Here is a 23,838-nt window from a genome sequence, read left to right as displayed (position 1 = left end):
AACTTGCAGATCTTGGCTTCCGTGACGGCTTGCCACTACTTTTGGCAATACCTTTACGAACTCATAAAAGCGCTGGCAACACTGTCAGCGAACGGTGCTGGTAGAACGGTGGCTGATAGATTCAAAATAATCTCGAAATTCGGTTTTTTTTCCCTTTCCACCAAGTTGAAGCTAATCAATGTTGCACCTTCATAGCTAGGTACGTATGCATATATTTTCTATATGTCAAACGACCATTAGTAAAGGCGGAATGTGAAAGAAATTATTACGGTATCTCACACAGAGCTTTGCCAAATAATAAACTTAATTTGTATACACTGGTTAAACAACGTCTACTTCTGTCTTTTCTTTATTCCCTAAGCTTAATTTAGCTTCGACACCCAGCGACATCAGGAAAATATCAATATATGTCTGAAAGTCTTGCCATCGACATATAAAATATTTCATCTTTCTACCGCAGCTGCGATTCATCCATCAAACCCGTAATTTTCTATTTTTCTTCGCAGATAATTGCTCTTTCGAAATTAACGACTGGCCACCTTCCCTTCAGATGTTGCCTTGCTGTTTGGATTCTGTGTTGACCCTCTAATCGTTTCCCGTTTTCCGAGTCACCAAAAAGTGTGTGGCTCCAGTTTCAGAGCATAAAGCAAGGCTGAATGTAAAAACATCTCATCATCACACCTGCCATCAACAGCATCAACAACATCACGATCACCATCTCCGTTATTATTTTGCAGCATTGCCTCTTAGTTCGTCTTTCTTTTCTACAAAGGCCGTCTGCTTTTTGGCGCCTATCTTGCGCTCTCTCTCTCCCTCTATGACGCTACGCGTGTGAATCGTAGCTTGCTTTTCGTGCTCCCCAATTCAATGATAGGGGAGCGGACCCATGTGATGTCTATCGTCGCCCTGAGTTTCTCCCAGGAACAAAAAAGTGATGAAGCTGCGTTCTATCTTCGTCGAATGCCCTCAAGCATCGTTGATGGCTATCATCTTGATGTACATGCACGTCATGCCCTTCAGCTAAACACATACACAGAGGATACGACGACCACTGTTTATCTCGCTGTTTCTGTGTTCTCTTTGTCCTTCCTTGACATGTTCTGCTCCTGTTGGTCTGATCGCTACTTCGCTTAGACCTTATGCATTTTCGCCATCTGTATTCATTTGCCCTACGAATATGTATCAGCGCGCCTATGTATGCTTGTCCATGAGATCAGCGCAGACGCCCGTCTGGGCTCGATAAGAGCACGTGCGCGTCCGCGAATCCAAGTGCTGTTCTTTTATGATGCAAAAAGGAAAATGCTTAACAAATTCTTATGAAAGAGAATAAAGGAGGGGTATCAGTTTATTTTGATTGTGCTCGCCTTCATTGACTTCCGTCTATTTAAGTCCGTTCCCTGTTGTCTTAGTTTATCCAGCTGGTTCTGCAAAACTCGTTTGATATCAGCGGTCAATCGACTGTCGACTATATATATGCTAGGGGTGTCAATAAAAAAGGGAATTATATAACATTATATTGTTGCTAGTGGCATCGCTAAACCTTCTCATCGGCTAATCTTTAATAGCAATTTTTTTTCATTTGACTTGCTTCGTAAATAATCAAACCACCTGTTTAGACCCATCCAGTACAATAATAAAGGCAACCAATTAAACATATAGCCTTACGCGTAGGTTGAGGAGTCAACTGCCCCTATAGACGCCTGATTTCGATCCATATGTTGCTCGAACGGTTAGGGAAGATAATGGGAGGTCCGAGAAATTATTTCTAATAAATTCTTTATTATTTTCCTAAATTCGTCGGAACAAAGAGCAAAAGTTACCGCTTACTTTTACTTGCGATACTTTGTAGTAATATCCACCCCGCTTGTTCTTTGCTTCGTGAAACAATTACACTAGCAACTACAACGATCGCAGTAGTTTACGAGGAAAACGGGCGCTACTTAATCAGGGTACAACATAAGACAAATGAAGTTTGTACCAGCTAGAATTAGCAGCGGTGTGAAATATTCATCGACTGAAACAAAGCTGAATCGAATACTCGCCGCGAGTTGGCGACAGCGGTTCCAATTGAGCAAGGCCTTCCAGCGGACCACATCAGGATAAACAATTTGTCTTAATGGTCCTATCGTATCTTCTGCAAACGGAGAAAAAGGTCGGTGGGTAAACCGGTACAACGGCTCTTGAGTCGGTCTCTCATGTAAGTCGCCCCAGCTGGTGCAAACTAACCCAGAACTATTCCCGCAAACGACCAGCCCTTCCGAACATACGCACACATTCGAAAGCGCCTTATTGCTGTGAGCTAACAGAAACCCGGTCGTACGAGAAGTCGCTACCGCAGCGTCAACGGCGTACAGTTGTAGCGCCGGTAAGCTACCGCTGCCAAATAAGCCATCATCTTCGCTCGATTTATCGATTGGTTCTTGGACTCGTCCACGCTTTTCGTTGTCAGATCCCTCGAGGCCAGTGGAAGTTGAGCTGATCTTTCTTATCCCACCTGAGACCAAGGACTAGGTAGGCTAGGTAGAACCCTATATGCACTGCAGAGATCTGCCTACTGATCTGATTATCTCTCTCAATTGCAAAACGTTCCGAGCGTCGACAGCTGTTGACGAATACGATTATATTAGCTGTGTATAGTATACACAGTTTGAAGATATTTGTATATACAATACGACCGCCAACCGAATAACCGCAATATGAGGCCGACACGCTTTCGACAGTCTTGTCCAGAGTAGAACTTCGTGCGGCACTTCAAGGTAAAAGCTGGATTGAGAAAACTTAACGTGAGGTAGCCTGGTCCATCGCATTTTACGGGCTCATCTGCAGCAAATGACTTACTAAAATACTAAATATTCTACCTATCTAAACTATACAAAGGAATATTTTCCAGTATTCGCAAGCTTATGTCGTGCATATCACCTTATGGGTAACTTGAAGTTTTGACCTTTAGCCATTCATAAATGGTGTAATATTGAGCTGTTTATTCGGATTTGTTGATGCGTGTACACAAGCAGAGGGGAAATGGCGAATGATCATGGAAGCCTTTGCCATCAGCAGTACTAACTAGCACACGCCTTGGGCGACATGGTCGGTCCTCCCGTCCCAGGCACTCCCTACGGATTAGATCCTAACCAGCGAAGGTTAAGGAACAGCTGTTGGAGGTAAACCGCACTTTGGCCAGCGGCAGCAATGGTATACCCATGATTTCATTTGCACACAGCAGAACATTTTTTCGCAAACTACTAGCTTTCGTCTAAGGAACTTGACAGATGAGCAACTTGATTTATCTTGGTCTACTTGTAACTTTGCGAGCAGAACAAGACAGCCGGAAAGAAAGATTATACTGCAAGAGCTAGCTGACATACGAGCTAAACTAGCCAGCACTCTCTACATATATCTGCTATTTGTATGATGCCAAGATTACGTTACAGTTTACGAAATTCACTTAAAATAAAATATATAAAGCACGGGTATAGGGACTAAAGTTATGCTATATTTATGAGACAATATCAAAACAAGAATCGAACATTATGCGTGCCGATGACGTCGTCGAAGACAAAGCAAATGGGGCAAGTTAGTATTTCCACTTTGACCTAGTAATCTGCTCACCTTGGCACCGATTCGCGTACTTAAAATTGCTGACAAACTACTCGTACCTTCACCGGCATTATTAAAGGCACGTTTTTTCAGCCTCTCCTGACAGGCTGTCTTAGCCCTTTACATACTTGCCTTCTGTGGCAATGTCAACCGTAACATTCGTTTTACAGTAGAACGACGCAATGTTCCTGTCTTTGAAATAAAAGATAGGCGTACAGAACGCCTTGCGCTCCACACAGCCCACACCAATCCCATCCACAGCCATCTGTTTGTCCTTGCTCCGCGTTTTTCTCCTAAATCTGTTTTCCAATCGAGACGCGTGTCACGGAAATAAGCAAGTCACGCAATCAGGTTCAAATTGTCAGACCTTTAAACAAGCGCATACACATACCTACATACGAGTTCAAAGTCGACAGCTGGCGGCCTTCGTATCTCGGATGAACGTGGTCAGGATACGGGTATGGGCCAAGGGCTGGTTCCGTGTCGTTGGGTTACATAGTAACCTTAATTAAGTTTCAGCAACGTACCACAACGGACACTGCATATCGAAGCCGCGAATTGACTGCTCCAGCTGAAACGAAGCAATAGTCCGTCAACCACACAGCCGTTGAACTAGCGGAATTGGGAGCGTGTGGGTGACGTAAGCAGACGCGGTCATCGGCTGACATGGAGTGGTTAAGCAAGCTGATGTGGGTACACGGGCTGGGAAATTGACGGGCAGCTGGAACGTTTAGACGCTCGCCGAACAAGTTGCCATGAGAAGAGCGAACAGCCATAGGGCAATTGGTTCGGGCAGACACTGGAGTGAGTGTTTGGTCCAAGCGAATGTTTCCGCCTTCAATGCGCTCTTAGCAATAGAATCGAACAAATCGCAGCCTCTCGAAAAGGAGAGAAAGATAGTGACTACAGGCTAAACGGGAACTGTCCATAGCTGAAACGGACAGCCAGATTACCATTTCTCTCCAATCCACTTGCATGGACCATTCGAGCATTTACCGTCTGAAGGCATCTTAACAAGGCTTCAATGAGAAAAAGGCTCCACACAGAGAAAGACGAAAACAGACGTAAACATGCGCTCGGGCTCCGTTAGACAAATGCGCAGGCTCACAAACGTCCTATAGGTCCATCCAACTGATACGGACAAGAGCGAGCGAGTAAAAGGGAGCGCGCGCGAGACAAGGAGCAAATGACGGGAATAGAGCAAAGGTAATGTTCTATGTTGCGGATACAGTACTGGCGGTCCCTACTGCGTTTATGTTATATGTTGAATATGAGCTGCTTTTCTAGTTAACGTCTGTAGGAACCAAACAAAGGAGAGCATGAGATGAAAGGTGCTGAGATTTTATTTACTCATATTATAGTATATAAACCTATTGGCAGTCGCGTATGTGGCGACGTGGGACACTTGGTTAGAATTTAAGTAGCATTTTGGTGTCTATCACATTAAAACGCCGCGATCACTCGCATCAACTACAGCTAGCAATGAACAAAAGCCAAATTCTATATAACGTAGCATGTTGCCTCAGAAGCGCTCGTCAAGTTCGGAAACAATTATAAGGTCTTCTTGACTAAGAAAAGATATGTCTTCAACAACCTCTACCAATAGTCCTGTATAAAAGCCCTGCGTTCCCGATGTATTGATTTAGCAAATCGTCGATGCGCATGAGATAGCGTTCACGCAAGTTCGCAGAACATCCCGCCGTTTTGCTGTAGTTTCACATTAGGGGGTTCGGGCTCGTCGAGCTCGTTCAAAGTACAGTAATACTCAGGCCCATTATTCATGACGGTATCATACACTGCACGATCAGCGTGCTTCATGTTGTAGGGCCACTTTGCACCGTCTTGGTTTAATTGGGTCTGTACCTATTCTATTTTTCTTTGTCTCCACTTAGAGGAAGTCCACTCGGAAGGAATCGGTAATGCGATAATGAGCTTCACATAGACCATATGCGGCTCCAATACGTGACGGCGTCATCTACCAGAGGGCATTTGAAACGCTAAAGCTGTTGAGCGCAAAGCTCGCTGAACGCACGGGTTTCTGCAAAAGTAACATACTATTGTGGTCCCGTTTATGCAACTTGGCATCACTGGACTTTTTTTTTTACAGTGCTTTTAAAGAGGGCAGCATAATCTATTTATAATAATAGTATGCTGATATTGCACATATTCTACACTGTGTGTAGAACCTGTGCAATATTCAATGTAGTTCGAAAATGACATCGGGAACAGTTGATCCTACGGACTGAGGGATACAGAACAGAACGGGAAAAAGATCAAGTCTAACGATTTGACCATAAATCTCTATATCTTGAATATTCGTATTTGTAGACTATTTGGAAAATTTAATTTGCGGCATATATGGTAACTATGCGACACAGCCGAATTTAAGTTAACAGTGTCCAGTGTATATTGCTGTTTTTTTTAATGATTTTTTATTGTTCTTTTTTATTCAATGAGTACTAATATTTTCTTGCTTTTTCCAACAATAATCGTTGTGCCATTCCGGAACGGAATTTTCGAGTTATATTGTCCGTTACTAAAAATTTAGTTCTAAAAAAAAACAATATTCAAGGTTTAAGGTAACACCTCACCCAGAACGATGCGAAGTTTGACGATTGCGGTCTTTTTTTGCGAAAGTCAAACTTATGCTTCTGCTGGAAGCCACACATTGCTATTGAGGTGGCCTAACCACTATCAAGCAGATAGAGTTCACGTGGTGGACACAAAGGCTGAAGTCGACACATGAACAGCAGCTGCCTCTTTTATTTCAATAATAATAATATACCGAAAGTAATTCACCACAAAGAAAACAGCGAGCGAAAATTTCACGATCATTTATGCGCTGAAAGAGGGGACTATCATTTTTGTATTCGACTTTGTGAGAAGGGTACGCCCGTATCGTATGGCTGATACACGTCGCTGCTCGCATCTGATTTCATATGCAGACAGTGTCTGTAGCCGTCACGGACAATACAGAACTAATAGAGAGTCCACTAGGGACAGGAGGAACAGGGGGTGTTGATGCAACCCAGGGCGATAGAGAGCCGATATGTAAACATCGACGTATTGATGTCTTTGGCGAAAGAATCATTCAATGAAATTCTATAGAATGGGTCGCTTGTGGCTATGTGCCCGCTTAGCTCGTTTCTGCACGTCGCTATCTAGACGGATTTCATGCGTTTCGTAACTAGAGATATTAACATACCCGCTAGCTGGTTTCCTACCTACCCCCCCCCCCCCTCCTCCCCCGGCCACTCTACCTATACCTTGTTACGCCTCGCGTTATCGCCTAGCTATCCCTGCTGCCGCCGCTATCGGATGAGTCGTTGTGGCCAGCTTGTTGTCGTTATCCGAAGTGCCCGCGACGACAGAAGTAGCAACAAATAGAATAACCCGACATGTAAATTTCGGTAGGAACAGGCGCGGAAGATTGGAGGGGAATTTGATTATGACGCAATGTTGGGATTGATACTTGAATGAGTGAATGACAGTTTCTCAATATTAACACTGCCCTTTTGTAGTGTAAACCCTATTCCACTTTGTTAATATTGCTGCTATTATTTAGTGATTATTCAAATTTGTTCTGCTTTGGTAGGTTTTTGACCCAACACCTTGACTTCAAGGCTGTAGACATTCTGATTAGATTTTATTGTCTCTTGGGAAGTTCCTGTTTCTATTTAGCAATGAACTTGCATCTGTAATATTTCAAGATGAGAAATAACTGAATTAAACGTAGGCGCTAAGGGATCTGATATGAAACAATATACCGACTCGTGTGACTAGAAGATACGTTCATCTGAGGGCTATTCTAGAGTAACGTTGATATGTGGGAGGAAGACAATGATGAGAAGTTCGATCAAGTATCGAAAGTCTGACGGAAGCTATTTTAGCCTACTTTTCAAAATGAATGATTTTAGAATTCAGAGACGGTCCAGGGTTTGTTAGGTACACGCGAAACAGAGTGATCCAATAGAATGATCGTTTACCTGTATGGAATATCTTTAGTCCAGTTAATCTAGTTTACTTGGGTAGCTGGCACTGGATGTGAACAAAAACAGGCCGTCCACTTAAGATGTGACTTTTCTGTAAATTGAATCAGCGAAATTGAGAATAGGCCAAATGTATCTGTTACATCAAATCGTACGAAAATGCATGAGTGTTATTCTCAGTATTAAACTGCAATATCACCCGACTATTTTGGTTTCTCTCCACACGACGTGCTTGTCACCCGTTCGTTCTCCTAAGACAGTTTGCCTACGATTATAAAGCGGCAGAACTCATAGAACGATCTTGTCAAGTGGACCATGTTTAAGACACCAAAAGAAAATGCTGTTAAAGGGACTGTCACTGTTCAACATATACAGTTCGAGAGGCTTCTACAAAAAAAATGAGCCTTTTGACTAGGCATACTATAAAGGAACCTTTTTCCCGTTGTCCTCCCTTCACTCTTTCCTTATCCCAAAGATAGTTTGTTTCCTATAGTTCACCTATGCGTCCTCCATCTTTTCCAAGGTGCGCTGTTAGTGGCAGCGGTATCTTTTCTCCCAACGCTAATTTAAACGGGAGGCGTCCCCTGCTGTGCGTTTCAAGACTCGCATCCCGGCGAGCTACTATTCTCCGTTGTAAGGTCGGAAAATGTCCCTTCTTGAAACGCTCACGTGGTCAGTGTCTCATATGATAAGGAGAGGGTGAAACCTCCTTTGCGCTGCAAACCCAATCCATCCAAACGCACACACACCGCTACTAGTGCGTAGTTCGCTATTCGTGCATCGTCAAGGCGAAACTACAAAAAGTATTCTACCCCAGCAATCCCGTTTTCGTAATGGACTTGTAGCTGGTTGGACGATTTCGAGGAGGACCGCCAGTGGTCCGTCCTCTCGACCCGGAATCCCTTTGAAGTTCAAAGTCAGTGAGGGGCTTGTAAGAAAAAGACGCTTGGCTACGGATCTGCCACCATAGACTCGTATGCTAGTCGCCGCCCATCATATGATAACTGGCAGGCTACTGCTAGCTTTAAGTAACGGTGGGTGCAGTGGTAATAGTAGTACGCAAGAAATAAAAGCAAGAGAACTGAATTTCGTTTCGGGGGCGCAATTTTGCGACCGACCAAAAGCGCGTGCCGCCGCCGATTGTGTGGGGTACTAGGATTGAGCTGGGCTAAGCTTGGTCCCAATTAGCGACATGGTACATCTGGGCTGTTTCTCCCACCACGACCACGAACATTACTATGCCATGTTGATGTTGGCCGAACAGCCAATAGAGACAGGTTCTCCCTGTAGGAAGGCACAGGAGAAGACCAACCACCAACGTCCTTCCCATTCATATGAGAGAGTAGCAGGCCGTATAAGAGATCTTCGTGGTCTCTCAGGCTATTTTGCCTTGGGGGACATATCGAATTTTCGTCCAACGATGGGGAACTGAACGTTCAGAAACAGAATGCACTCGAACGCTGAACTGACCGAACAAAAGCTAGCTTCCTGGAGTCAGGATTGCAATGCCGAAATCTACATTATGCGCAATTCTACAACTTTTCGCAGCTCCGTAAACTCCAACAGAGATTTGCCTATGGGGCAAATTATGATACGTATACGCATTTCGAAAAAAGTTGTAATGAACAACATTGTTTTAAAGTTTATTTGCAAGTACACAACAAAATATTATAAAAGGAGGTCGATATATTGTTTCATTCCTCTGCCTCATTCTGGCGTGGTAAAGCCTAGTTAATATTGGTGGCGCTAAATTTAAATAATTGTACAGGTACGCAGAGGTGCTGCCTTCCCTGCCCGCGACTTACGAAATTGGGAGGTGAAAACAGGTCAAAACTAGGTGATCTGTGAGTGGCATGCAGTATCGGGCCTGTTCAATGTGCTAATCTTTTAATCCTGATTATTTTGGGTGGGAAAGGAGCTGGTCAGGGTGTCGCCGAAGTTATTGTCAATACTATAAATAGAAATACTCGCTCATATAGACAACGATTCACATACGTGCAGCTGTTAAACACGTCGAACATACTTTTTTGAAGTTCAAAAACAGCTTATATACAATGAATATATATATCATTAAACGTACAATATATGTCACTTCAACAAAGACGAAAATCTTCATAGCAGCAGACGTAGTACGGCGTATTACTGTCGACGGTATACAAATGCGATATATGAAACGTCACGAGCGGCTTATTAAAAAAAGAGAAGACTTTTCCTTCTTCTAAGGGTACGTGATGTTGATTAGACCTACGTATTTTGAGTGTGTAATTTGGCGGTGGCTTGCCTTTCTTCGTCCACCAGTTTTCAGGGAACCCAAGGCTTTTTCGGTGTTTATCGCGCCCATGCCATATCTACTTGTATAGGCTTTCCTAGACAAACGCTCCAATGTACGTAAACAATGGGAAAATGAAAGAAATAGCATGGACTCATACTGCATGTAGCATAATTTAGGCTTTAAAAAATAAGCTAATAATTTTTTTAGCATGTACCTACGTATTTTTGATGAGTGGCTAAGGATAAACGGTGTCGCTGTAGGACGTGACTCAGCACGTGACCCACTAAATCTTCAGTCATTATGTACCTTTTATAAGGACAGGAATAGAAGTAAATATATTACATTAGTATATCTATCTTAAAAATAAAATTATCGACAGTAGAAAACGTGCCTTGCCAAAAGCGTTTCTCATTGAAACTACTCGAAAGAAAGTAAAGTTGTACGAATTAAATAGTGTTTACATACAAAGTGAATACCTTGACAGGTAATACGCTTAGGACTTTTGCGTTTTTACTTCGTTCTTGCAGTGTGCATCCGATTTCGTGTAGCGTTTCAATTTTAAGAGACAATAAAAACACAGTTTTAGGACGCCAACGTATTATTGCATTGTGAGGTAAACAGAGTCGAGAAATATTAGAAAGTATCGATTAGATCATCCGAAAAAAATAGTGAGATCCCTGTCAACACGTTTGCTTTACAGCTTCTACATGCTGCCTAAGCCCTTATACAAGCAGCCTACTCCGCCAGACAGTTCGTAACTAGCTAACACCCTCTTTATAACCTACAGTATTAACTCTCAATTCATCGCTTTGTGGATACAGAGATGTTCTCACTCTTAACACATTTCCGGTCGCAACCACACTTCGGCGTTGCTGAGCTCCAATGAGCACCACCTCTCGATAGTAGGGAAGTTTAATAGCGAGCTTCCGAATAGCCGATGTCAAGTATCACCTTCGTGACCACGCTCCCTGCGCCATCCCGTCCTATTCACAGTACTGGTAAGCAGGAACATCGTCCTGCCAAGTATACCAAGAAACGTCGTGTTTTGTGTTTTATCATAATGCGATATTTACATAGCATCACTTTTTCTAATACTAGATGCATCACTGATGCCCAGAAGATATGAAGAACAATTAGAAGGAAAAGTTCATCAGTCGATCTCATACATATATAGTGGTTAATTATTTAATAGTCTAGTCGGATACAATAGAGCTAAAGCTAGGTGATAGCTCTACAGCAAGATCCTTCAATGTTATCGCATTACCTTCCTACCCTCCGAGCGTCCCGGCGCGTCACACGTCAGAACTTGGGTGTTCTAGCGCTCTCCAATTTTGGGGGCTGGCTGCTTCGGCAGGTAAGTAGTAGTTACACACTCCTTAGCGGGTTCATCCTTCTGTTTTTAGCAACTAACATCCTTTCTAAATATCATGCGCAGCGTTAGTCACTTTAACCCAACAGTCGGTTGTTGATAGTTTAGTAATTAACGTGTTTGCGTGTTAATCTTAGAAACGTACGTTGTCGTCTAGCTTCGAACCCAGGCATGGATACGCTTTGTCGTTTCGTGCTGAGGGCCAACCATCTCATAGTGTGCCTAACAGCAACATCGGACGTAAAATTCAAAATATGGAGGGGCTAAAGCCACAGTTATATCGCGCTTATTTTGATTCGATATTGTGGTTTTTTAAAGTCCCTTTTAAAGTCCCCTAAAACTATGGTGTCTTGGGCTAATAAACAAAAAGACTTCGAAAGATGCATCAGATACACGATTGGACAGTGATCTACGGTTACAGTTATTGTACAAGATTTAAAATGCGTGAATAGGTGTTCACAACAGGGTTCACTGATACGGCTTCTTTGTCTGTTTCGATATATCCGAGCGTATGCGATTCATAAAAAACACGAGCTGTTTTTTATGTTCACTGCAGCATATTTTGCTGTTCATTATGTATCTAAGCGCTATACGTATTGGTAGCTCACACCCTGAACCAACCAATATTTCTCGCATCGGCTTCTAGCTGATGTTTTAGTAGATGCTAGTTACTGGGTTTTCTCTGTTCGGCTCCATTTCTCATTGTCTAAAAATCTCTTCAAAAGCTATTTCACCTCCGGCTGCTTCCGCCCTCCTCTAGCCTTCGCAAAGGAACAACTCGATCAGCTTGCTACCTCTAACCATGGCCATCGGCTTCAAACACAGTCTGCAGCCGCTCCTCTTCTCTACGATACGAGATAGTAGAGGAGTATCAACAGAGAATATTACGGTGCAGTGAAGGTACCACCCCCTTATAGGCAAGACCCCCGACTAGTGGCGCCCTAGTGACCCTAGTGGCGCGATTACCCAACAATTGACGGATATCGAAAAAGGAAAACCGGCGCGAAGAGCACTCGAACAAAAAACATTGGGAATGATCAAATGCCTAGCCGTAATGGTCCAACATAATGATAGAGGGGAAGTAAGCTGAACAGGATGAACTTGGTGAGCGAGCGAAGAACAGATCGAGAAAAAAAGTGCAACCTAAAGGAAAGAAGAGTTATTGAGGCGGCACTTTGACCTAGCACCTTGTCCAGCACAATTCCACTATGTTGAGGGTAACCGATCCCGACAGTGCACCGTCTTCTTAGACAGTCGCACAACTGGTAATGGGTGACTTGGTTTGCGTTTCCCGCTATCCCTATCGGCGTGCTATCGGCGAATATATGTGTACTTCGATAGCGTCGGAGAGCGTGGTGTCGAGCGATGCGCTGCGATGGGTCGAGTTCTTAAATGCTTGGGCAGCACATTTTCTATCTTTCAATGGAAGTAGGACAGCTGTTTAAGGAGTGCTCGATAGGGATTCGATCAAGGCAAAGCGGAGGGCTCGGAGTTGTTGGGTCTAAGCAGCGTACGTTTTTGCTTAAGGCGACTCTAAAGAGGGACAAGCTAGGCGAACTCTGCGTACGCCAAATATATACTGTCTGTACCGTGCCTAATAAGATCGTTGTTACGAATGGTCAATATTGTCTATTATGATCAACTGTGCATCTGTGCATACTACGCAATTTTTAATAGTTCTAGCTACGAACGCACTTATTACAAAGCAGTACGTTGCTTTGTCTTTCCTCTATCGCGCACATAAACACAGCAGATAACATTTTCTATCTATGCTTAACTCGGTATCGAACGGCTTCGATCGGTACCGAACGATTGTCGGTAACCCGTATTAGTAACTAGGTTTAATTAAGATACTTTGAACGACCTAAACATACAACCTTGACTAAATGCAGTCCTAGTGTCTATTCGTATGTCGATCGCGCAAGATTCGGAAAATTAGGATAAACACTTTCTTAATGTAGATACAAATATATATTTGATACTTGTAGTACTATAAGCACGGATTGATCTATTTTTTTTCACCCTTTAATTATATCGTCTTGCCGCAACAGATTGCATATGTTTTGACTTCTCTTTTCCTAATTAACATGAGATCATAGTTAACAGGGTCAGCTCAATTCGATGGCAGGTCTTTTGTTTATCTTTGAGTAGCCTAGCTAACACATTGATACTAAACCCGATCCATAATTGAAGTTCGCTAAATTTCTACTACTCCGAACTACGGCAATTCTCTGTAACGAGCTACTTGAGGTTGCAGTGATCGTACGTCCTTCTACTAGAAAAACATTCCAAATCTCATGTAATCCTAAAAAATAAAGCCTAAAGCTATTAAAGTGGTGATGCCTGTCTTACTATGTATTATACCAATGTACTAGAAGTGTTCATATGATTTAAACGGGACGAACTTTTATGATACTGTTATCTCAATATAACACCGTATTCGAGTCAACGTTGATTGCGCACTGATGTTCTACTTTGACTATACTAATGATGTCGCGCACCCCCCGTACAGCTACGTTACCATCGTGTTGTTCGAGTCGATCAAGACGATGTCGACAAGTAGCAAATGTTCACATATAAACGCAGCTAAAATGGTTTCCTATGAAGATAGGGCATCACCCGTACATACACGTCTTTGTTGCTAGCGGACGACAAAGCTCCCGGTTGAGAATATCAGTGGCGCATTGCAGCTAACCGTTGATTCATTCGTTTACACAGAATCAACATCCTATTTCTTGCTCTGTAAGACTGACACAGGCGTCGGCGGCACTTGTGAGATTCGTGAAGGCTACAAAATATTTTGCGACGACAACGACGCCGGTACCGCTGGCACCGAAACGCGTTTCTAATAGCAGTATCTATCTGCGTATGGCAAACGGCGCACTTCTTATGAGTGATACAATGTCCACCATTTGTCCCTGGCTCGTGTTTTTTCCCCATTTCTTTTTTCCAGTCGTCCCATATTTTCTCCTCGAGAACCCTCAACAGCCATTGGCATCGCGCTGCCGAAGTCATCAACTCTACCAACCTCATGGGAACACGAAACACGAACCGGGGCTCTGTTCGGTCTCTGACAGACCAGCCTACCCTTTCTCTCGGTTCGCGGGAGAGGTCCTGGGTGCACTTTCCCCTGTGCGGGTGAAGGAAGCACGTATCGTTCTGATCCTATCCTGAAGCCGTCCAGATGCTAGAGTCCTGACGATACTTGGCAAGTGTAAACCCTGTGCCCTGCGTCGGTTTGGCTCCGTTCATAAAGCTGAAACTTCGTGGTCTGCAAAAGCCGTCGTTGTTCTGTTGCCATCGTTTCGCTATTGATGCAATCCCGTTGGCCGAAACGCGATCGTCCATCGAGACATGCGTAACGGAGAACATTAAACGGACTTAGTTCGAGTGTGTGAAACAAGGTACAAAATGTCATGAGATCGAGTGAATGGTGCTATGGCTGTTATTTGGCTAACGTGTGACAGACGTGTTAATTGATACGGATTGCAAGCACTAGAATCGGCGCTACCACGACGCAATATAAACCCAAACTGCGTTTCTAAGTTGGACGTACGGGGTGGAACAGTTTCACAAAGTGTAACATATAAATGGAAAGTCAGCGCACGTTCCAGAAGTCAAGGTAGACAATCGTTCAAGCGCTGTGCAGCAGTAGCATCAGACCTACAAACAGAAACTTCAAAAAGGATAACGCTAGGCTGAAGTGCGGGTCGTGGAATCGGCGGCTCGACGTCTGGGTGTCGCGGTGTAGTTAGTTTGCTGTTGTGAAACGTGAACCAGTGACAAGAGAAAGGATTGACAAGAAAAAAGGCTCATCAAAACGTTATTCCAACACTTCGCAGGGATACGTGCTGACGACTTCTGCTCTACGATCCTGTAATTAAAGCATGTGTTAATTTTTAAACTTGGAAATCTCGCGAATATGATGTGTCAATGTTGACACTGGCTAGAACATCCTTCACCTCCGCGCCAAAGGGGGCGCTGTGAGCACATTTAGCATATGCTTATACTTCTCGTGCAAATCACAGCACATAAACCAAAACCTCTTACCACTGGTGTTCCTGCGGCTTCCTAGAGTCGTTCTGTCTGCGAGGATTCAGTGTCAAAACGAAGTGCTTCCGTGCGCCTTTTTAGCACGGCGCTCACATGAATAAGACGTGTAAGTATGTAGTAATTGTCGTGTGTTAAATGTAAATTAAATCTGTGTGTCTGTGTGGGTATCCCTTATACGCAATCACACATTGCTGTTTCCGTCAAAACTGAATTCGAAAATTGAGCAGAAAATGGGGGTTTCTATTATGGTTCGCTGCAAGAAGGGCACGCTTGACGATAACCTTGACTCTATCTTAACTAATCGTTTTTTAAGTTGCCAAACAGCGAAACGAGTTGGGATGTCAGTAAGTGGATTTTGCCCTCAAAGTAGAACTATATCTACTTGTTTCGGGGTGGTCAAACTGATGCAAACTAGTATCACATGACAAAACCCACATGAAATGGTTGTTTTTGTGCTATAACGATAATGCTGACTGGTCGGTTGTTAGCAATCGTGTAATCCGAAGTATCGTAGGACACGTCTGTAACAATCATTATTTTAAGCATTTCACTGCGCAACGGTGTCATCGCGGAGAGACTTGTCGGCAGTGGCTTGTCTAGTACTCATTGGTGTATACGTCTACTGCAAAACTGAAGTTACAAGATTGCTTCACTATGTTTCGCTGCCACTGATAGCTTAGCTAGATTCTTGGCCTGCTTGTATGTCGTCGACTGGGCGTCTGGCTTTCTCGTTGGTTTGCTTTTGAAGCTGACATCAGAGACTACATATTGTGCGATCCTGATTGGGGTGGTCGTATGTTCAATGTACACGTGAATACGTCCGTTGTCTCTAGATATGCCCAAAAATACCTTTAGCCTTTTATGGTTTCGTATGAGAAGACGTTTTTCATACGTAATTCGTTATGGGCTGGCTATTCTCGCAATCCTGTATTTTGGTGCTGCACAGAAAAGCTGAAGCCTAAAAAGTGCACCAACTAACAGGAAACTGCGATAAGAACGAGCATAGTTAGTCAATATTACGTCTCCAGCTTAATATGGAAATATTCATAGTAAGGCTTAGTTCTGCAAGAACTCCTCGATCAGCATGTATATAGTATAAGATTCTAGTGTTCACAAAAGCAATTCATAAAAGCTTTGGTGTTTTGTTATTGGACATGTGTCTTTGAACTAATTCACGGCATATTTACTCGGAGCTTGGCTCAACTGTCAGAATGGAAAACAGTAAATAAATCTATATCGACTTCTTAACAATTTTTATCTAGTTCAATATAGCCTTCTTTGTTTAGAAAATACTATTTAGTAACACAATAGTTAAGGCATCGATATGTTTTCGTAGGAACGAAAATGGAAAACTATTACAACGACGGTATTTTAAATTACAACCTTGATTCAGGCGAGCAAGGATTTCGTCGCTTAATAGGTATCCTTTCGTAAAATAGACCACTCCTGCTTACGCCCATTTTTGTTCGGCAGGTCACGGCTCCCCAGCGTCTTTTCTTGTTATTCAAAAATGACGCCAGTTACTCCTTGTTTGTTTGTGGAAAAGAAAACGTAGTTAGAGAAAGGGTCAGGCTTTCTCTTATAGTCGCGATGTTCTATGAAACAGGGTAAGAGCGCTGGAGCTCGTCAGAACCCAAGGCAACCTGTAGCAGCGGCGGAGGAAACGACGGGGGATGTTTTACGTGTTCCTCAGGGTTGTTCTCCAGCTTAGCGACCAAGTCAGCGGTGTCATGCCACTTTTTTTCAGTCCGTTCAATGGTTCTGAAAGCACCGCGAGGTAAAAACACAGGCAGCTATACCTAAGTATCTCGTACCTCGGAAAGACGGTTTCAACTCAACCCTCCCCCGACTCCGCTGGAGCTCGGTTTGCCTTCCGCCAATGCCTCACGCTGGACGCCACTACCCCATGGAGTCATTCAAGGAGACCAGTCCTCAGGGACGACCGGGCGTTGGGTACCGTTGGTTCGTCGGTCTTACCGCCCTGGGCCGTGCCGATAAGCACTTATCGAAATGGCAAAATAACGAGCGAACCCAAGCTGAACCGAGAAATTGCAATGAACACGAAACCCCCGGCTCGACAATGCGGCAAGGGGATAGAAACTTCTTTAACGAGAAGTAATGCGTAGTAGGTAAGGTACTGTCGCTTGCCTGAAAAAAAAACGGTGTTCATGCGGATGAGAAAGGGCATAGGCCTGTTAGGAACGGTATGGGAATTGTCGCCGAAAGGCTGGGTTTTGCAGTACGACCCGAAAAAAAAAAAGAAACAACCTGGAAGAGACATAGAAAAGAACTAGAAGGCCTAGCCAGGTTCGGTACGATACAGGAAATCAAAGATCTGTGGATAGAAAGAGAAAGGGCAAAAGAGCAAAATGGAATCGGCAAAAGAGATGGAAGGAAACGAAAAGATTCCAACATATATCGAGTAGGGCGAAGTACAACGAGTTTCATACACCTATACAAAGACTCACATTTACTATTACATCGATGGGTGTGAAATGGACAATGGGGTGGGCGTTTCTGTGGGTGCAAAGGAAGTACAGCAGACAATCGGAAAAGAGGTCTAGAAGCTAGTAAAGATTCAGGTTCTAATTCCTTGACGGCCGCAGAACGTTTGAAAAATTTGTTAAACAGCAAGGACGGAAAGAAAGTTGAAATCCGGTTAAAAAACATTTGCGGCTAAAGGTGAAATTAATGTCATGTCAACGATAGATTGTTCGAAGCCATAAACATTAGAGTCTAAATGGCTATAAATATAGAGGCACGAGAATTTTTAACGTAAGCATGAGGGACTCATTGTGTTATGAGCTGGGTTTTCATTTAGAAGGATACTAGATTAAAGTCCACTTCAACTGAAACCATTCAGAGGAGCATGACAGGTTGACTGGAGTGTAGTACAACCGTTCGGTCCTTTATTGATGTCTTAAAAAACGAGCTAGTGCGCTCATACTTGGAGAATCAACATTCAATAAAGAGATTAATATTAAGTCAATGAAAAATAGGGGATCGAACTTGGTTAAGGATAAAGACATAAAGCTATAGCTTACGAAATATCAAAGAACATTAAAATAACCGCAACACTATGTTAATATTCGTATTTATAACGAGTACTCTATTGATTGGAAGCCAAAACAGTACACAAAACAAATTTGGTCGACCCACCTCATATTTGTCAATAAAAGCTAGATTTTGCAGAAATGGGCTCTTAATGGTAGTACAGAAAACAGACAGCTTTTTTTCAAAATTAGAGTAGTTTTTTTTTTTTGCAGAAAGAAAACGATGAAGAGATTAAATCTATATATTGTTATATTATCAAAGATTTACCGTTACCGCGAAACAGTTATGTACCTAATTTTTTTTTGAGGCAACCCATGCACTCGTCCACACTCTGCATTTAATGCTTGATTTAACACCCTCCTGTCCTTCTCCAAATAATACATCTAGGTTAGAACAGCACACCTACGCAGAACGTTAAAAAAAAATGCACGTTTTTGGGTTACGCAGACACGGCGTATATCTTTCGCTTTGTTTTCTTATAGCTGGAAGTCTGAGAGATTTGATTTCCGCTAATTTAGCAAACAACACGTACACAGTCAGTTTAGCAGCATATGCCTCTACATACGATCAAGCGGGTAGAATTATTAGAAAGAAATCGCTCATAAAGGTATATACTGAACCGAATACCGATAACAGAAAAAGATTCGCTATTTCATCCGGGCTGATGGGGGTCTAACTGAAGCCGGCGTGCCAAGAGTGCTTGTGCGTGAAAGCTGCGGCGAAGCTTATTCGCTGGCGTGCCGTCGTACGTTGCTGAGGCAGCGTGACAGCGCGGTAGACATAAAACGTACAGGCGCTCCCTGAGCAGGATCCTTTGGGAGAGCACGACTAGCGAGAGAAGCGGCAAAACCGTATCAGCCGTCTAGAATATGTTTCTGTCTTCGTGACAGCTGCACGTGTCCCCCTCTCCCATAATCCTCTCGCCTCTCGGCCGCCGCCTTCACCGGTCCCGTGTCATCCCAGCAGGGAGGCAGCACCATAGCAGCGACACCTTGTGCGCCAGTGGCCTGCGTGCTGGTATTGGAAATTACGTGTACTTGTCATCCGGACCCCGCCACAGCGGCCCGAAAATACGGAGGGAACTACATTCCTAAATGTTGAACTACATTGATTCCTGTGCTTGGCCGCCGTTACTATTTGATTCTGCCATTCGTGCAAGCAGCGCTGGTCGCTCAATAACGAAGCAGTGCGAAGCGCGCGGCGAACAGCTGCGCTGCATGCCTAGATAAATCACGTGTTGGCCATATCAAAGATACCTAATTAGTTTGAATGTTAGTTATAGATCTTTGTTATTCTGGACAATAGACAGCTAGCTTTGTCACGACATAAGAGCATCATTATATGACATCTTTTTTTCGTCAAAAGGCACGTTTCATTGTCATGGTGCATTTGCATAAAGAGGCTAAATTTTTTGCCTGATGGGAAAAAGACGTACAATAAATTGAGCTTGTTGCAGGGCGGAGCGGTGCGTCGCCGGGAAGCTTCCTGTTGGCAAGCGGTAAGGAAGTAGATCGGCAGAAGCAGATGGCATGACACGCTAAATTGAAGACAACAGCCTTGCCAGGACATCGCTGGGTATCAGCACAAGCAGGAGGCAGACTAGTGGCGATAGGACAGCGTACCGAACGCAGTGCAGCGCTTCTTCGGATAAAAGGCAAAAATGGGGAAACTGACGCAAATACGGAGAGAAACCAAGTGAACGGGCGTCAAGCCCAAGCCACCAATATTCGTAGTAGTAGCAGTGGCCGTAAAAGTAGCGTTCGAATAGCAACGTCACAGTAGCACAGCGAATGAACTGCACAGGAAATCTAACGAGATTCAAGGTGGCGACCGAAAGAACGTCAGCATTCTCCTCTCCTCGATAGGTAGGAGGACACGCGAAAATTCCAGCCATAGTCTAAGACCTACAGATCATGCTGCTTGCCTCTATTGCACTTCCTAAGCATGGAGCTCACTGTTTATAATCTTCGGTGGATGTTGTACTCGGATGTCGGGTCACAAGGAACGTTGCACGGCTGTCCACCGTTGGCTTTCACATACACTTAGCCGTTGGTTGGCTCTAAAAACAGCCTAACAAAGGGCCGCCATAGCAAGCAGCGGCAAGGCAGCCGACAAAGGGGGGAAATAAGCCACTAAGAAACACATGTTGGTCTAATGTGACGTGTGTTGCTTTTACGACACGAACATCACATAGACCAGCCAGCATCGTGGGCTAGATACACTCTACAAGCCGGTATTTCATCTGGTACAACGAACATATGCTTCTGTTGCTCTTGTAATTTCGCACCCCTAACATCGTTAGAAGAATGTGATGTAAACGTGTCACAAGTCACTGCATATGCCTTCGCTCAATCTGGAACCATGAAAGCGTTGTCTTTTTGTAGTATTCGAAAATGGCGAAAACCAGTGTAATACGTTGGGACAGGCGCGTAAATGCAGTGATATGACTTCAGCTTGAGTATAAAGAGCAAGCCATGTTTGAATTTATCGGTCCCTAAGGATTACATTACAAAGTATACCATTACATTTGTAGCAAACAACTATATTTAGTAACCTGCAAATGCCTGCGGTGACGTATTGTTTCAGTGGAAAGTGCAGTTCGACCGTGTTCTGCTGCTTTCTTTCGTATTGTGCATGCGTGCGCAGAACTTCTAATTACGTAGCGCCTACGGTGTTAATGGTAGGATGTGGGTCCTAGGGGAGCGGGAGGTATTAGGCTAAGAAGCTTGATATCTAATTATTTTTCTGTACAATCATTACTGATTACGAATTAACATCCGCTGCATTAACACGTCGTCGCAGAATTCCTCATCTGGTTACATTAGTAATATAGTGCCTAAAAGATTACGATGTTGAGTTGTCCCACGTTCGCGCACAAAGACTGCCATCACTTTGACCGAGACCCTTTCCTTCCTGTTTTCCCTATATATCTTTGGGTCCTTCCTACAGGTCCATAAACAAGAGCGTTCTTCGTTTACGCTGTCTGTGTCCTCACACGTGGGCGTGCAAGGGTGTACGTATGTGTGTTCTTGATGACGAATGATCCCGCAAATGACGTGAAAGCAACGTTTCTGTGGCCTAGCTTTCGCTTTTCGCTGCCGCTCCCGGGTAACGACAGTAGAAAGGCGAACACGAAAGACAAAGTTTGCAACACAATACCCACCGGCTCACCGTCCATTTACGTTATGTCTTCCCCACCGGCGATTCAGACTGGTGCGCCGTGATTCGACAAGTAGCTTCAACTTGGCACCGGGCTAGCGATAACGGCTCACTATGAATGCCACCGTTTGTAAGGCTTTCGGAAAGTTGTCGAGGAAAAATAGGTGGCGAGAAACTGTGCCAAAGAAGTGCCAAGATGGGCACGGATGGTCTATAGAAAGTGGAACTCGGCCACTCGGCCATCACCACACGCGTTTTCATCATCGAATACAACTGACGAGCACGTTAAGCCTATGTGTATCGGAATTTCTGGACTCTTAAGCAGGCGATACTCAATGAAGGCTGCTCTAACTTCTGTCGAAACAGGGACAGTTCTACAGCTAACAATTAAAACGTCTAGCAAACTGCCTTTACAAACTCAGCACCGGCTGTCATCTGTTTGTCCACCACCGATCTTGCGGGTGGTTAGCTTCTTTTTTTCTCTTGCTTCTGTTATCCATGAAGCACATCTCCCCGATCTTTCCTTTAGACAAATTGTCGTGCGGTTACACATACGCAGTATGTTCCCGTGCTAATTGTTAGATGTTAGGATCAGATGTGTCGCAGAGCTGTTTTACCGCCAAACTAGTATGTGCCACTGTGACGCCACCTAAAACGTCCGAACAGCTATAATACGATACGTTTTGTCGGAATATTAGAGATCTCAAACAGACGACTCCTGCTCATTTCTGAGAGGTTACAAATGATTATAAATAAACGCTTGAACCCGAATTTTCTACGAGTCAGGGAACAGCGTAGTGGCCTGACTTTCTTTTTGTGTTTTGCCTTCTTTTTGGACCAAAATCCGAACGCTTCCAACAGCTTCAGCAAGAATTGTAACGAAATAGAAGTTGTTAGAGATTAGAGAAATTCGGACAGTTCAGTGTGAGATCGGAAAGTAGCCGGCCGTGGTAAGAGAAAAAAGTGCGCTTTCCATAATCGGATCACAACTTCAGTTTGTCCCAAATTGAAACCCTGTATTAGAGCCCCGGTAACCTTTGGAAGACCGCTGGGGGTTGAAGCCAATGGTGACGCGGATACTGTGCAGGAGCACAACGACAGCTTGGCGATCGTCGGAGCAGACAAAAAGTGTCTTTGGAAATATTTCGAATATGATAGTGAGCTCTAGATAAAAACGAGCTTAAAGCCGATACTGCGTACGCATTTGAGAAGTCCCCGACGCCATACACTTGGTGTATATGTTCAAAATGTTAGATAAAGTAAATAAATTATGTATATTATTGTCTGTTCGCAGATCTATAAGTCACTCTTCGTTGTTCGCTCTATCAGTAGAAAGGATAGCAAGCGTTAGCAATGGAACCCGTGTAGCATATACAAACAGAAGATGCACGTTATACAATGTTGATGTAAGTTATTCCAATGACTTTAACTGACACATCGTCCCTTTACATTTGTAACAGCAATAATTTCTTGAATATCTTACGACGATAAGCCCTATATATATCACGTGCGTATTCACTTTATTAAATTAGCGTTACGTTTTCATGTCTATGGTATTTTTATTTCGACCGTTCGACAAAACGCAAAAAAATAGAGCTGAAGGCGAAGCAGGGTACGAATCTTTACATGTCTAACAGCAATGATGGTACTTATTAGACCTGTGAAGGTGCTCGCTGCCAGTCAGGTTTACTCTAGCACAACTCAGCCACTCAGCGGTCGATTCCGATGCTCTCGTTTCTCTCTCTCCAGCTGTTCCTTGGACTCACCTCATCCTGTCAAATGTCAAACGTCCTCACCTGGCACCTCTCTCGTCTAGCCATTTCACACAGACTAAAATCGGACACCAACGGGAGCGTGTATTGCTTCGGTGTTTCACAATATTCATAGCGTGAATCACGGCATGTTGTCGGTTCCTGCTATTTTCGTACCAACTCTCGGTGTCATCTCTACGTGTCAATGCGTTCCGTAAACTTTCGCAGGTCGACGGCGAACAGGTCGCATTGATTGCAAAAAACGGGACAGCTGCACACTATTCCATCGACTCTTCACCCGTGAGTTTGTTCGGTTAACGTCAAGGCTGCAGATGTTGCACGTTTATTCGCGGTCTGCCTTATGACCTTGAAACGTTGAAACAACTGTTATTGCGGCAAGGACAAAAAGGACGATCGTATGTACGTTTTTTCGTCGGATAGATCTTTTCGCATTGGAGGGTGTTGTCTGGTTGCTGGAGCTGACGATAAGAATGCGCATAATATATATAGTGTAACTATAACAAATTCGGGTTCGTCCATGAGGCGTGACTAGCTCCTTCACGACCATCGCCAATGGTATTGTATTAAACATGT

At 43.8% G+C, this 23,838-nt stretch overlaps 2 protein-coding genes across 5 annotated transcripts in view; one reads left to right on the top strand and one right to left on the bottom strand.

Moving 5' to 3' along the window:
• Positions 1-4,350, bottom strand: part of LOC111253713 (uncharacterized) — a 97,860-nt gene extending 93,510 nt beyond the window's left edge. The window contains exon 1 of the mRNA XM_086974220.1: positions 3,989-4,350. The gene's annotated coding sequence lies outside the window, so the exon portion shown is untranslated. The remainder of the gene's footprint in view (positions 1-3,988) is intronic.
• Positions 4,351-14,425: 10,075 nt separating this feature from the next.
• Positions 14,426-23,838, top strand: part of LOC111254352 (uncharacterized) — a 50,851-nt gene continuing 41,438 nt past the window's right edge. For 2 of the 4 annotated variants that reach the window (XM_022815090.2, XM_022815088.2), the window contains exon 1: positions 14,426-15,386. The gene's annotated coding sequence lies outside the window, so the exon portion shown is untranslated. Of the gene's footprint in view, positions 15,387-19,790; positions 20,200-23,838 lie in introns of all 4 variants that reach the window. The other 2 variants (XM_086974721.1, XM_022815091.2) reach the window with 2 other exon arrangements.

The sequence above is a fragment of the Varroa destructor genome, unplaced genomic scaffold (assembly GCF_002443255.2).
Source record: "Varroa destructor unplaced genomic scaffold, Vdes_3.0 BEIS01000007.1, whole genome shotgun sequence".
Classification (NCBI taxonomy): Eukaryota; Metazoa; Arthropoda; class Arachnida; order Mesostigmata; family Varroidae; genus Varroa; species Varroa destructor.
The sequence above is the reverse complement of the archived record's forward strand: the minus strand, read 5'-3'. Positions and strand labels throughout refer to the sequence as shown.